Source organism: Cebus imitator, unplaced genomic scaffold (assembly GCF_001604975.1).
Source record: "Cebus imitator isolate Cc_AM_T3 unplaced genomic scaffold, Cebus_imitator-1.0 Scaffold301, whole genome shotgun sequence".
Classification (NCBI taxonomy): Eukaryota; Metazoa; Chordata; class Mammalia; order Primates; family Cebidae; genus Cebus; species Cebus imitator.
In genome coordinates, this window is record NW_016107616.1 from 61,828 (window position 1) to 77,806 (window position 15,979).

The following is a 15,979-nucleotide window of genomic DNA, read 5'->3' on the forward strand; positions in this document are numbered from 1 at the left end:
AAATAAGAAGAATAAAATCCTATTTTATTAAAATCACACAATATTAATATTATTCCAGAGATACAAATATATTTATGTTAAATTATTCAACCACATATTTCATCCTTAAAATTTGAAGCAGCTGTTTATTTCAGACTATAAATCAAATATTTTCAAAAATATTAGTTATTTAAAAGTGTAGATCAAACAATAAATTCAGATGACTGAGGATATTGGGGCAACATGTTTTAGTACTTACTGAGCTCATATATTAATTTGAAACTTTAGGGAGATTTGTTCCCTCTGCTAAGTTGTGTTGACATGTTTGTTTAAATTTAAAAATATATTAAATTACTTGCCAAAGTACAAAATTGATGTGTATATGAAAACAAGGACCAAACTGAATCTTTAACACTAGCTGAAGAATTGTCATTGTGCCTCTCAAAGATTATAACCTTAAAGGTCTACATTATATTAGTGTTCTAGCCAAAATTTAGGACTCAAACTAGATTTTCACTGGAGATTAATGTTGCCCTTATAGTATAAAAATGTTTGCAGAAATACTATTTACCTTTAGGCATTTGCACACGTTTGTATATGCAGGGTCACCCTTGTTTGATGTGGGCTGTGAGAAAGTTTGGATATATTTCATATTACAGTGAAGTCACTCAGACTATGTCCAAGTCACCCATACAGCTCCCTAAACCTCAAAGGGTTTGACTGAAATTCTGCCATAAAGCAATGTATGAATACAGAGACATGATTTACGGAAAATGAGGAGATATGTTCCCAAAGCTTTCCGAATGTTGTAGAAGAAAGCTAAAGCCCTTTCTCCTCAGGATCTAAGAACTGCATCTTTCATATCTTAGATTAAATAAGATCATCTGGAAGGGGTAAAAAGGGAAAGAAAAAGGAAAAGGAGAAAACATATTAAAAAATCTTAGCTAAACTCAGATTCTTAAAATTTCAGGAAATAGTTAATATTGAAACATCAGTTCCCAGATATAGAAATCTTCAGATATTACTGTACCCATGTTTGGACACTTCTCTCAGGTATGAGTATATTCATCTATACTCAGATTTCTGAAGCTGGGATTGGAACTCTAAAGAATGTATTTTACAGATTTCTTCTGCCAGCTTGCTTCTTTTTAGTTTGTAACCATAGTAGGCACTAGTGGAATATTGGAAGTCAGAAGAAAGGAATACTCTTTTGTATATGGTTTTCATTCCTGTCAGTATCTCTTCAGGATCAGAACATCATGCTAGCAGTGGTTCCCACCTCCAGCTTCTTCATTATGCCTAAAACCAACCTTCATGCACACTTTCTGAGGAGAACACGGTGGATGGGCCACACCTGTTTCTCAAAGCCTAAATTCGACCTGTATATTTTCCTTTTGAAAATCTTTCAGATCTTTTCAATCCCATTTCTGAACCTTTTTTTATGGTAGTAAGTCTTTATTTTTCATACAGGGTGCCACTGCAGCATTTTGGTATGCTGTCTTATTGTATGTAGAAAACTGGTGAACATCTTCAGACACTAAGAACAGGAAATAAAATGGGTTAATGCTATTTGTTGATACATTTATAGATGACTCAGCAGAGTTAACAGAGGCTATCTTTACCTGAAAGGAGAATTACACTCACTCACTCTGGCAGCACAGGACGATTCTAAAATGCAAGTCTGGTGAAAGGTACATACAACCAGCAAGCAAGCAAGGGACAGATACCATGTCCTCTTCTGAAGGGAGTGACTGATTTGGAACAAGGCTCTGCAGATTTTAAGAATTGATATAGCCACCTTAACAGCTTAATATTGAGTTTCCCTTACCGTATATGTTGGCAATCAGCAAAAGTGAGAATTTCTGAAATGTGCTAAATGGGATTAAAAAGCAGAACACTGTCCATGTGGCAGAATTGCCAATTCACAACTTTTGCCCAGTTCTCACGTGTTGTCCTGTGAAAACCTCTCATCTGATGAGTTTTAGTGAAAGCCTCTTGAAGCTATAACAGACTTTTGTCTACCCAGCTGCTATAGATACTAAGTACTAGGAACACGTGTCCATGGGAAATGGCAGTGTTTCTACTGGAGGTGTCAGGTGTCCTCTTGATGTTGTCAAAGGAATCTGCTCACATATAATCAGCCTGGCCCTATTTCCACCACTCCTGTTTGTTCCAAGGATACAAAAGCTGTGCCATAGCTAGGATCTCCTGAAGGGACAGATGTGATATACCTCCTGAGATATCATCCGCATTTACATATGGCAGGTGTCTTTGACAAGGCCAAATTTTAGCAGAGGTAAAACGGTGGTGGTAAAAATGCTCCAGCACAGGATAAAAAACTCTGGATGAGTCACGTTGGGATCATGGGACTCACTTTTGACATTTTTTTGTTTTTTGGGATCATAAGTATAATTCCATGGTTTGACTCATTCCAGGAAGTGCACACCTTTGGCATTTGAACCAAACACTTTAATAAATGCTGGGAGGTAGGAGTATATAGAAATGTTGCTTATGTTATAAATAAACAGCAGGTGTTTTCTGATATCTGTTGTTGCCCAGCTGCTAAAAAATGTATTCAGTAAGTCTTCGTCTCCACCATCAAAACTACCTTGCTCAGAAGCCAGATGAAACAGCTGATTTTATATTTCAACTGAAGGCTGAAAGACTTCAAACGAAGACTCCAGAATTGAAGCAGTTAGGCCACCCTTGGTCTGGTGCTGCTAACAATTCTTCTCTCTCAAAAAGATCATCAATATTTGCTAGGACCAGCCATGAATACACATTTCGAATACTGCGTAAGTGACTAGCCATGGAGCTTTGCCGGCATGGCACCCTACTCTGGCCTCTTCATTAAGGTTAGATGAGTAGAATCGCTGCTGGCCAAAACATCTAGCATGATTACTTTATCAAAGACTGTCTCTAAAACATTTCTCATGGAGTTGGAGACTTTCGGGGTGGTGACCACAACCAGCCTCCTGGTAGTCCTGTGCTGTTTAAGAGGTGAGCCCCGGGCCGGGACACCTTTGGTGTGGGCATAGTTTGTGGTCAGTGTCACAAAGGCCTGATCTGTCATGGTGCTATCAGGGGTGCAGGTGGCCAGGGCAGCTGCAGGTAGGTTGCTCAGAGAAGCCAGCACCAGGAGGGACTGTGACCAGTGAGGGGGCGTGGCATCTGAATCTATTCCATCAATAGAATAATTGCTTCCTGCAGTAATTTCTTGGTGGCTCCTGTTTCCTTTCTCTTTGCTTTTTCCAACTTCTGTGTAATCCACTACTTATATTTGCTTTTTAGATATCTAATGTTTCTGTGTTACTGACCAGACCCTAGTAGTAAATATTGAATAATGCTTTCTGATTTGTTTTTCTGTGGTCTCTTCAAGGATTCCCCAGAATCCAACAATAAAGACTTAATGTTTCATAAATGTTTTACAAGAAATGCCTAGAAGACTTACAAATTTTCAGCCAAAATTAAATATTTTGTTATATTATCTAGAGATATTATTAGCATGTTTATAAAAATGGTGACTTAACTTTTAATTTAAAATTAACGTATTTATTTCCTGGATATACATTAGTGAATCTATAGTCATAATATAGCTATTTCCTGATTGCTGCTTTAAAGAACTTGCCCCTAATTGAATGAGTAAACTAAAATGACAGTAAATCCTATGGTAGTCTATTCATATAAAGAAGCTAAATAATCTATCACCATCTTACTGACTTCTAAGTAATTATTTTGTTGAAGATTTGTTAAAAACACTTTTAGTACTTTTCTAACATTAACGGTATGCCATGTTGAAAACACTATATAGAAAGTTAAATTATTAAATGTTAAAGTTACCTATATATACTTATAATTTGCTCGTTTAACTGTGATAACCAAATTTTATGTAATTTTAACCCTTATAAATACCAAAGTATACCTTACTATTTAGGCAAATAAAGTGTCACATTGATTTTTGTGACACTAACATACCATTGACTAATATTCATGCATGTGGTGGATCCTTTGGAAAAGAGAACTAACTAAAAAACATTTCTTGAAGACAAGATACTTCTGAAGTAATGTACTGCAGAATTATTGGAAGAATCTTTAGAACTGGGAAGTTATATTGAGATGCTATTTTGATACTGATAGCATGTAAAATATATTAAATTCACATTGACATTTTAAAAAAGAATGAAAAGGATGAACTTCCTATTATCTGAACTGCAGAGCTTTTACGATATAATACTCTTATTTCTGAAACTATGATTAAAACTGCACTTCAAAAGTCAAATCTTTTCAAAGAAACTCTAAATTACCAAGTAAAGAGTTTGAAAATCTTATCTAAAGTTCTTATGAAAAATTCTCTTGACCTTTGGTTTGACATTGAAGAGTATTCTTATTTTCTAAAAGCCTCTTTTGCTCTATTCTCTTCATGAAAACCAATTCATAAGGAAAAAATCTAAAACGAAATATTTGCGCAATGTAAAATGAAAGTTAAAATTGTTGTGTTTGTGTATGTATAAATAAAATTTTGCATGTATATATATTCAGGTGATATCATTGAGAATGCATTTATATAATTAGGATCTAAAATATTTAAATCAAAAAACACTCTCCTAATTTGCCTTCCTTTGCATGGTACATTAGAGGCAAATTCCTCAGACCATGGTTTTATTTAAATGAATAAATTAGCAATACTTTTACCTGTTATTAGATGAATTGGTGTGATTATGTTAAAATATATTATAGAATTAAAAATATGAGCTTTGTAACTATAATTATCAGATCAAACTTTGTAATGAGTTGTTTAATTTGTAGAAAATGTACATTGGATCTGGTGTGCCTTAGAATCTCAATATCTCTGATCTGGTGACATAGAATTATGACTTGGATGGGGGCATTTGTATTTAAGCATGATGTATTGTTTATGTTAACTTACGTTCTAACCCAATTGACATTAAGTAATAATAAAAACAAAGACAATGGTGGGAAAATCTTCACCAGAAGAAAGCTTCAAAGAGACATTTTAGATGCAGAAAATTGAAAAGGGAGAGCTCATTTTTGTGCAGAACAGGATAGTGATGAGAATAGAAATAATTACTTCATATAGCCCTTGAGAGTCTCAGAATTTAGAAAAATTTAGAATGATGCATGTAGCTAAAAACAGGTGGGTTGTTAAAAGCCATTGATTGCCCTTTGCCTCTGCCAGGTGGGATACTGATCATTTATTTTGTGAAAAATGTAACAAAAAGTGCCCTGGGTTCCAAAATTCAGGTACAGTGGAAGAGGCCTGGGAGAAAAGGCACAATGGTCCAAGCTTTGTTTGCCATTTCACTTCCAACTTATTATTTTGTATGAGCTCTGTAAAAGGGAAAATATTGCCATCCAACCCTAGAGTATATGCCCAGTCTTCCTGGAGCAAGAAAGGTTTGTAAGGAACCACTGTGCTGGGAAAAATAGCAGAAGAGAGTACTCTAGAAGCAGGATAGTGAAAGCAATAAGAGAGATTTTTATGCCTGCTACTTTTTATTATTAGAAATAATTTATACTATGGCTTGCTGTTTTACACTTTTCATCATGAAGGCAGTAAGGCAAGAGCATCTTTGGGAGAGAATACTTTATATTAAAATATATCTGAAATTGATCTTACTAGGAAATGTGTTGGGCATGCATACTTAATAGTGATCTCAGACACCCTCTCAGTGTGCCGACCCCTGAGGATTAGGTGTTCAATACTGAGGGAGACAGTTCTCTAAAATAGCATTGTCAGGGTAAATATGGGGAGTTTAACACTTGATGATCTCTTGAATGAACTTTGTTACCTGCATTTCCCTAAAATTATCTATAAGAGCATAATCTAGTAGAGTGCTGGCCTTGGCATTATTTTCATCTCGTGTTGTTATCACTTGCTGATGAATTTTGCTTTGGGATCTAAAGTTCACAGAGATAACAAATTAAACACATAGGTTTTCAGTCACTGTAAAAAAAAAAAAAACTGAAAAACTTATATATGCTGATTACTCTCTATCAAGCCCCTCTTCATTCTTCTTCCCTTCTGCCCCTCCCTGTACCTTAAAACAGTGGTCCTCAACATTTTTGGCACCAGGGATTGGTGTTGTGGAAGACAGTGTTTCCTTGGATGGAGAGGGGATGATGTCAAGATGATTTAAGCACATTACATGTATCATGCACTTTATTTCTGTCATTATTACATTGTAATATACAATGAAGTAATTATATATTTGCCATAATGTAGAATCAGTGGAAGCCCTGAGCTTGTTTTTCTGCAACTAGATGGTCTCATCTGGGGGTGATGGGAGACAGTGAAAAGTCATCAGGCATTAGATTCTCAGAAGGCAAGCACAACTAGATCCCTGCAGTTCACGACAGGGTTCAAGCTCCTATGAGAATCTAATGCCACTGCAGCTTTGACAGGAGGTGAGTTCAGGTGGTAATACAAGTGATGGGGAGCGGCTCTAAACCTAGATGAGGCATTGATGGCTGGCTTACTGGGGGCTCACCTCCTGCTGTGTGGCTCAGTTTCTAACAGGCAATGTAGCATGGTGTGCGAGTAGCTGTCCATGGCCTGGTGGGTAGAGACCATGTCCTAAAAAACAAACAAACAAACAAACAAAAAACAAGACCATAGACTGCATTACCATAACATATTACCATCAAGTTTTGAATTAGGTTCTGCCAGGGAGAAACAGGATTCTTATGCTTTTCAATATAATAAAGATAGTGTTTTTTTCTAGGACAAGAGGTAGACAAGTTTACTTCCCATTATAAAAGCTTCTGACTCCCTGAATTCAGGCTACTTCTTTAATTTAACATCTTGCATGCAGAGTGCTGAGTGTTATCTATTAGATTATCTGCAATAATCTGATTTTGCATATAGATGTACAATTAATATATTTGTATTGGCGAGACTATTTTATAGGTCTATAGAGGGAGAAATAAAGCAATAGAAAATACCTATGCAAATGTTTGTTGATTATTGTAATGTAAATAATTTCTGCCAATGGCAGTGTGAATGAAACTTTAAAAAACATACATCTCTCTATGTCAAATTCTCATTTAAACCAGTTTTCAATATGTTATTTGAGTCCTCTATAATGAGTTAGATAAAATCTTTGACACATTAATTTTGTATTGGTATGAAGGTCATGTGTTTGCTATTTAAGATTGTTACTAGGACTTCATATATAAACACTGATTAAAAGAACAGTGCCTCTAAACACATGTATATATCAGTAGGAACTGGTTTTTATTACCTTGAGATGATATTTTATTATGTCTTGTTATGTAAAGTTTAGAATAAGTCAGGAATTGTGTTCTAGGATAAAAATGGCTCAGTAGTTACCTATCTAGTGTCTGATTTCTATTAGTGCTATTTAGGGAATTGCCATAAATAGGCTGAAGAAATGATAAGGGACGTAAATGATTTATATTTTATGCTAATAATACAATATACAGAATTTCTTTAGATATGTTAATAACCAAAATGTCTTAATTTATGTCTTATTTTCAAGAAAAATGCTAATATTTAGACTCTCAAGAATTTATGACTTTATGAGACAAATGACCATTGGAAGATTTTTTTTTTTCTTTTTTCTTTCCATTATACCTTCAAGTGCAATGCACATGTGGACAGTCATAATAAATATATTTATTTGTTTCTGGCAGACTCTCATCTTAAATCTGTATAAAGTTGATTCACTGCAGCAGAAAATCTTTACCCAAATGTTAGTAACCATAAAATGCTTCTATGGTTTACATTAAAAAATAATAATAATTGAGGTCTGGAATATATTATTTCAGTTGATAGTAAAGTCTCCCAGTATGTGTGATATTCTGAATTTAAAATATTTAATGATATAATGTATAGTCTATTTTTTATTATTATTGTACTTTGGGCTCTGGGGTATATGTGCACATTCTGCATTCTGCAGGATTGTTACATAGGTATATACATGCCATGGTGGTTTGCTGCCTCTATTCCCCCTCAACCCGTTGCCTACATCAGGAATTTCTCCCGATGTTATCCCTTCGCATCCTCACCGCCACCAGCTGTCCCTCCCTTCCCCTCCCCTCCACCCCTTACCTAGCCCTGTGAGTGTTGTTCCCTTCCCTGTGCCCAAGTGTTCTCACTGTTCATCACCCACCTGAGTGGAAACATGTAGTGTTTGGTTTTCTGTTCTTGTGTCAGTTTGCTGAGAATGATGGTTTCTAGATTCATCCATGTCTCTACAAAGGACATGAACTCATCAATTTTTATGGCTGCATAGTATTCCATGGTGTACATGTGCCACATTTTCTTTGTCCAGTCTATCATTGATGGGCATTTGGGTTGGTTCCAGGTCTTTGCTATTGTAAACAGCGCTGCATTATATAACATAATCATGCATGTTGAAAGATTTGTTACAATTTGTTACAAAAAGATTTGTTACAATTTGTCCACAATCAAAATATATGAATGATGTAATTACCTATGTAAAGATGTCCTTTGATTATCTATATTTAATAATTGCATGGCTATATTTGAAATTATGCTGAAAATTAAACAGCTAAAATATACTTGTCTTTTTATGGCATCCGTATAGAATATTATTTTATTGTCTTTGCTGAAAGCATGCTGTAGAAACTTTCAAGGCATGGTAATTAGAAAAGGATTAATAAAGAAAATTACAAAATATTTTATGAGAAATGAACTCCAGATTAGAGATTGACTAAGTTCCCCCCAAAATATTTTTGACCTCATTGGAATAAATCCTACAGGTTCGGAAAACACTGTATTAAGTTTAAAGAATGTGAAGATTTCTGTCATATTTCTTACCTAAAAGGAAAATGAGATTGATAAGAAAAGATTAAAACATTAATAATAAAAGAGAAAATGATAAATGGCATGGGAGAATTGTTACTATTTATTACACTTATTTATTACAAATGTGTTGTAAAATACTCCTTAATGCTGTTTTGTGCTGCTTTAACAAGATATCTGAACCTGAGTGATTTATTATAAACAGAAATTTATTGCCTTTATAAGAAGAAGACTTCTAGTAATAACATTGCTTGTCATATCTGGCAGTTACATGTACTTTGGTATACAAGTCTAATTTCCATGCCCTAAGCTTTCTCTTCTATCTGCTTTACTATCTTATTACAACTCAGACAAGATATCACTATCTTTGTTTTGAAGATGAGAACTCAGTTTGAAAATTTATTTATCTGTGAGAATCAATCAGGAAATTAATGAATGATTTAATCGCAATCTCCAGTATTGTGTTTGTTTCGATTTTTAGTATTGTGTCACTTTCTCAGGTGTTGTCTATTATGGTAACCTGCACTTAATGAGGACTCATTTTTTTACAGTATGAGCGATCAGTATTAAACAAATGTTTAAAATTTCTCTTTTCCAACAAATAAATTTGGTGAATATGCAACTAAGGCATTTAGTAATATTTGAGAATTGTTATATAACTATAAGATATAGCGATAAATAACTTTGAAATAATAGCAATAAATGCAACTGATATTTGGTTTAGAGTGTAAAAATTTCAAAATTCTTTACACTCAGTCAAAGAGAAACATCAAGAAGCAGGTGGTATATACTGATTTCTTTATGGTCAGATATTTAGTCTCTCTCTCTCTCTCTCTCTCTCTCTGTATATACACTTAGCATCTGTCATAAAACACAGCAAATTTTTTAAGTGCAGAATTTTTTCATGAGAACTAAAATATCTCATGAAAAATTGACATCTATTTCATCAGAGGTTTTACAACTGCCTACTCAGATATCAGCAATGCATTGTAGTGCTCGCATAGGACAGAAGGATGAAGTTTCTAAAGGGAGTAATTTTGCTGATAGAATTGTAAAAGCTGTTAAAACATGAAAGACACCAAATTTAGAAACTTCACTTGTAATACAACAAAAATTTTTATTCATTTTCAAATATGTGTTTTACAAAAGAAAACAGAAAAATGGATTATACAAGAAGCTATAAAAATTTGACTGAACTATGGCAGTTACCTAACAAAATTTGTATTTTAGCATTCTTTATTTGCTTAGTGATGCTGTGTCATCAACAAAGTTATTTAAATTAAAGAGCAATTTTAGAATTACCAGACTATTATTATGCCTATGTAGAGGGCAAGTGTTCGCCTTGGTCCTCTGAAATTTCACTGAAAAATCAATGTGCAAAAGGCAGATTAATAGGAGAAAAGTCATACAATTTTATTTAACATGTACACCTGGGAGCCTTCAAATTGTAGACCCAAAGTTACAGGGGAAATTGTCCACATGTATACTTATGTTCAATAAAGTATGGATAGCAGTGGAGAAGATTGGACAAAAGTGTCTAATCCAATGTTAGTAGACAGATTGGAGAAACCCAGCAAGACCTGTCTATCTAGATTTTTCTTTACTCCTCTGAGCATGCATGCCTAATGAAACAGCTGAAAAATACTGGTTGTGGGGCAGGGCTTTCCTACAGTCAAGCAAAGTAGGTCAGATAATATTTTTATGGCCAGTTTTTACACTGAAAAGCAGAATGAAAGTTTGAGTAGTGTTTTTAGGTTTTATGGCTGACTTTGGAGAAAGGGGTTCTATAACCTGCCTTGGCAAGAGGGATTCTAGCTTCTATCACTAACCTTGGAAGAAATAGGACTAAGAGACTGAAGGGCAGGAGTAGGTCAGATAAAAACTTTTGCTTCTGATGCTTTTGTTTAGGGTATTGTTTTGAGCCCCCGCACTGGAATTCTGCAACCTAGCACATTAAGGTGGCTAGAGCTTTACAACTGGCTTTATGAAATAGTGCAGTGACTGACCAGCGCAGGACCTCTTCCTTTAATTTTATGTTTTCCAGGCCTATAAATTTGCTTCTCAAAGCATGTTCTGTGTCTCATTTAACTGGATAGTCCCATAATCACATTTAATACTTAAAAGAACTTCTTTCTCCTATAGAAACCCTGAGGCAAAAAGTCAAAAGGATCCAGTAAGACCTGTTAGAAGTCTGCTGATCTTATTGACTAGAATTTTGTCTACATAAAAACTCTTCTGCAGAAAAGAGAGGCCATCGCTGCACTGGACGAGACACTTTCAAGTGCTGCCAATCATTCATATGGCTAGCAAAGTGTAAGCCACAAAACAAAGCAATACTGGATTTATGCTCATCATGTGAGGCTCACCACCTCAGGAGAACTGGTCTATAATTTCCACAAATGACTTAAAACTTATTTATTTTTTTATTTTAAATGGTACTAGTAAAAACAAGAGGAAACAATTCTAGCAAAATAACTACTATGTCATATATTGCCTTGCTGTCTTATTCACAGTAGTTTTATTTCAATTGCTTTACTGAAAATTACATTTTATTATAAAACAAACACATTATTTGTTAAATTACTATTTTCTTTCTGTAACTCCAGTAATAGTTCCCACAATCTCTTTTCTGATCAGCTATAAATTACAGTCTCAGTTCAATAGAATGTAGACTTTGTTGAAAATACAACATGAGATCTGCAAAATAAAAAAGCAAAACTATTTTCTATGAAAAAGCAATTTTCAGATTGGAGAGCCTCAGCCTGCAATATAAAATGAAAATGTTCTCTGAGAGGTTTGGAGAGTTACAGATTATAAAGGCAAAGGCAGTAGAGCAGGAGACAGGAGTCAGAGAAGTGAAGGGCAGAGTTTTAACAGGACCACTTTTAAGCCTAACATCACTAGTCTCTCTTAACTGGCTGGTTCCAGAAAATCTGAGGGTTGGTACCAGGTGATCTGTTAGTGGTCATCTGGGAAATGTTTAGTTGCAGTCTATATCAGCATCCACAATAGGAACTGGTTTGGCTTCATTGTAGAAAGGGATTTCCTGTGACACATAAATAAATTGTTGCAGGACTGTCAGGTTTATATGCCCATTGTGTGGCAATATACCAATACAGTGAGACAGCAGGGCTTACATTAAAGAAAAAGTTTAAAAATTACCAAGGCTGCTGAACAAGGAAATGCCACGAATTCTCAAGCATCAAGTCCATTTTCTCATGGGTTCTGGGCAAAGGACTTTAAGGAAATTATGGAGGGTGAGGGGCTGGAAAATTGGGATCACTCAATTGGGGTAATAGGGGTAAAATTAGCAGGGTGTAAAAACCACATTCTTCCATAATTGTTCCATGAGTCAGCTTCCTACTTGGCCGTTCAGAACAGCTGGGATCAGTAGTTTCTTCAGGAGCAGAACCTAAAGACGGAATGAACTAGAATGTTTATCATTTCACAGTGCCTTAGATTTCATCTACAGAAAAGAAAAGGGACAAAGAGTCTTGTGACAGGCCTATGTTTTCCTGGGGTACTGTATTAGTCCATTTTCACACTGCTGATAAAGACATATGTGAAACTGGGCAATTTACAAAAAAAAAAAAAAAAGAGGTTTAATGGGCTTACAGTTTCATATGTCTGGGGAGGCCTTGCAATCATGGTGGAACTCAAGGAGGAGCAAGTCACATCTTATGTGGATGACAGCAGGCAAAGAGAGAGTTTGTGCAGGGGAACTCCTCCTTTTAAAACTATAACATCTTATATTTAGTGAATCTTATTTTACTGAATAAAAATATAAGACTTAGACTACCCAATAGTACATTTAATAAATAAAACCATAAAATCTCATGAGACTTATACACTATTTCAAGAACAGCATGAGAAAGACCTACAACCATGATTAAATTACCTCCCACTGGGTCCCTCCAACAACACATGGGAATTGTGGGAGTTACAATTCAGGATTAGATTTGGGTGGGGACACAGCCAAATGATATTATTCCACCCCTGTCCCCTCCCAAATCTCATGTCTTCACATCTCAAAACCAATTATATCTTCCCGAGAGTCCCCCAAAGTTTAACTCATTTCAGAATTAACTCAAGAGTCCGCAGTCCAGTGTTTCATCTGAGACAGGCAAGTCTCTTTTGCTTATGAGCCTGTAAAATCAAAAGCAAGTTAGCCACTTCCTAGATATAATGGCAGTACAGGTATTGGGTAAAAACAGCCATTCCAAATGAGAGAAATTGGCCAAAACAAAGGGGCTACAGGCCCCATGCAAGTCTGAAATCTAGCAGGGCAATCAAATCTTAAAGCTCTAAAATTATCTCCTTTCACTCCTTGTCTCACATTCAGGTTACTGTAATGAAAGAGGTAGGTTCCCATGGTCTTGGGTAGCTCCACCAATGTGGCTCTGCAGGGTACAGCCTCTCACCTGGCTGCTTTCATGGACTGGTGTTAAGTGCCTGCGGCTTTTCCAGATGAACAATGCAAGCTGTAGATGGATCTACTATTCTGGGGTCTGAAGGATGATGACCCTCTTCTCACAGCTCCACTGGGCAGTGCACCAGTACAGATTCTGTCTGGGGGCTCCAGCCTCACAGTTCTCTTCTACACTACACTAGCAAAGGTTCTCCATGAGGGCCCTGCCCCTGCAGCAAACTTCTGCCTAGGCATCCAGGCATTTTCTTGCATCCTCTGAAATGTAGGCAGAGGTTCCCAAACCTCAGTTCTTGACTTCTGTGTACAAACAGGCTCAACACCACATGGAAGTTGCCAAGGTTTTGGGTTTGCACCCTTGAAAGCCACCACCCAAGTTCTATGATGGCCTGTTGCAGCTATGGCTGGAGTGACTGGAATGCAGGGTGCCAAATCCCCAGGCTACCCACCCTAGGCCTGGCCCACAAAACCACTTTTTTCTCCTAGGCTTATGGACCTGTAATGGGAGGGGCTGCCATGAAGGCCTCTGACCTGCCCTGGAGACATTTTCCCCATTGTCTTTGGGAATAACATTTGGCTCCTTGTTACTTACAAATTTTTGCAGCTGACTTTAATTTCTCCTCAGAAAATGGGATTTTCTTTTCTATCACATTGTCAGGCTGTACATTTTTCAAACTTTTATGCTCCGTTTTGTTGTTTTTAAACTGAATACTGTTAACAGCACCCAAATAAACTCTTGAATACTTTTCTGCTTAGAAATTTCTTCTGCCAGATACCCTAAATTATCTCTCTAGTTCAAAGTTTTACAAATCTCTAGGGAAGGACCAAAATACTGCCAATCTCTTTGCTAAAATATAACAAGTGTCACTTTTGCTCCAGTTCCCAAAAAGGTTCTCATTTCTATCTGAGACCACCTCAACCTGGACTTTATTATCCATATGGCTATCAGCATTTTGGTCAAAGCCATTCAACTAGAAAGTTCCAAATTGTCTCACATTTTCCTGTCTCCTTCTGAGCCCTCCAAACTATTGCAACCTCTCTGTTACCCATATACAAAGTCATTTCCACATTTTTAGCTATCTTTACAGTAGCACCTCACTCTACTGATACAGATTTACTGTATTAATTAGTTTTTACACTGTTGATAAAGACAAACCCAGGACTGGGAAATTTACAAAAGAGAGGTTTAATGGACTTGCAGTTTCAAATAGCTGGGGAGGTCTCACAATTGTGGAAGAAAGCAAGGAGGAGCAAGTCACATTTTACATGGATGGCAGCAGGCAAAGAGAGTTTGGGCAGGTGACCTCCTCTTTTTAAAGCCATCAAATCTCATGAGACTTATTCACTATTGCAAGAACAGCACAAGAAAGACCCATCCCTACCCACCATGATTCAATTACATACTGGATCCCTCCCAAGACATGTAAGATTTATGAGTTTTACAATTTAAAATGAGATTTGGGTGGGGACACAGACAAAACATATCAGGTACTAATCATTGATCAGCCTCAAGGAAGTGGGCCAAAAGGCAAGTTGGCTTAAGGATTGCTGCTGATTACCCAGCAAGTCCACTTAAATTTTGTTTTATTGACCCTTAATTGACTTTATAAAATTTTATTTGGGACAGTTTTAACCACTTTCTGAGAAGACACAGCACATAACACTCCCTTACCCAACATGCTGCCTAATTCTGTTGACCTTTGAAAAGCCCAGTTACCCTTGGTGATATGGTTTGGATCTGTGTCCCCATCCAAATCTCTTCTAATTGTAATCCCCAGTGTTAGAGGTGGGTCAAGATGGGAGGGGCTTGGATCATGGAGATGGAGTTATTTATTTATTTTACTTTAAGTACTGGGATACATGTGCAGAATGTGCAGGTTTGTTACATAGATATACATGTGTCATTGTGGTTTGCTACACCTATCAACCTGTAACATAGGTTTTATGCCCCATATGCATTAGCAGTTTGTCCTGATGCTCTTTCTCCCCTCCCACCTCTGACAGGCCCTGATGTGTGTTGCTCCCTTCTCTGTGTCCATGTGTTCTCATTGTTCAACTCTCACTTATGAATGATAACATGTAGTGTCTTGTTTTCTGTTCATGTGTTAGTTTGTTGAGGTTGATGGCTTCGAGGTTCATCCATGTTTCTGCAAAGGACGTGATCTCATTCCTTTTTATGGCTCATAGTATTCCATGATATATATGTACCACATTTTCTTTATCCAGTTTATCATTGATGGGCATTTGGGATGACTCCATGTCTTTGCTATTGTGAATAGTGCTGCAATAAACATGCATGTGTATGTATCTTTATAGCAGAATAATTTATATTTTGGGGGGTATATACCCAGGAATGGGATTGCTGGGTCAAGTGGTGTTTTTGGTTATAAATCCTTGAGAAATTGCCACATTATTTTCCACAATGGTTGAACTAATTTACATTCCCACCAACAGTGTAAAAGCACTCCTATTTCTCCATAGCCTCTCCAGCATCTGTTGTTTCGTAACTTTTTGATAATCACTATTCTGAATGACATGAGATGGTATCTCATTGATTTACATTTCTCTAATAATCAGTGATGCTGAGCATTTCGTCATATGTTTGGCCACATAAATGTCTTCTTTTGATAAGTGTCTGTTCATATCCTTTGCCCACTTTTTGATAGGGTTTTTTTTTGTTTGTTTTTGCAAATGCATTTAAGTTCCTTGTAAATTCTAGATACTAGACTTTGGTCAGATGGGTAAATTGGAAAAAAATTATCCCA

General features: G+C 36.3%; 1 pseudogene; it reads right to left on the minus strand.

The window, feature by feature from the left end:
• Positions 1 to 1,980: 1,980 nt before the first annotated feature.
• LOC108285568 lies at positions 1,981 to 3,052 on the minus strand (annotated as a pseudogene).
• Positions 3,053 to 15,979: the final 12,927 nt, after the last annotated feature.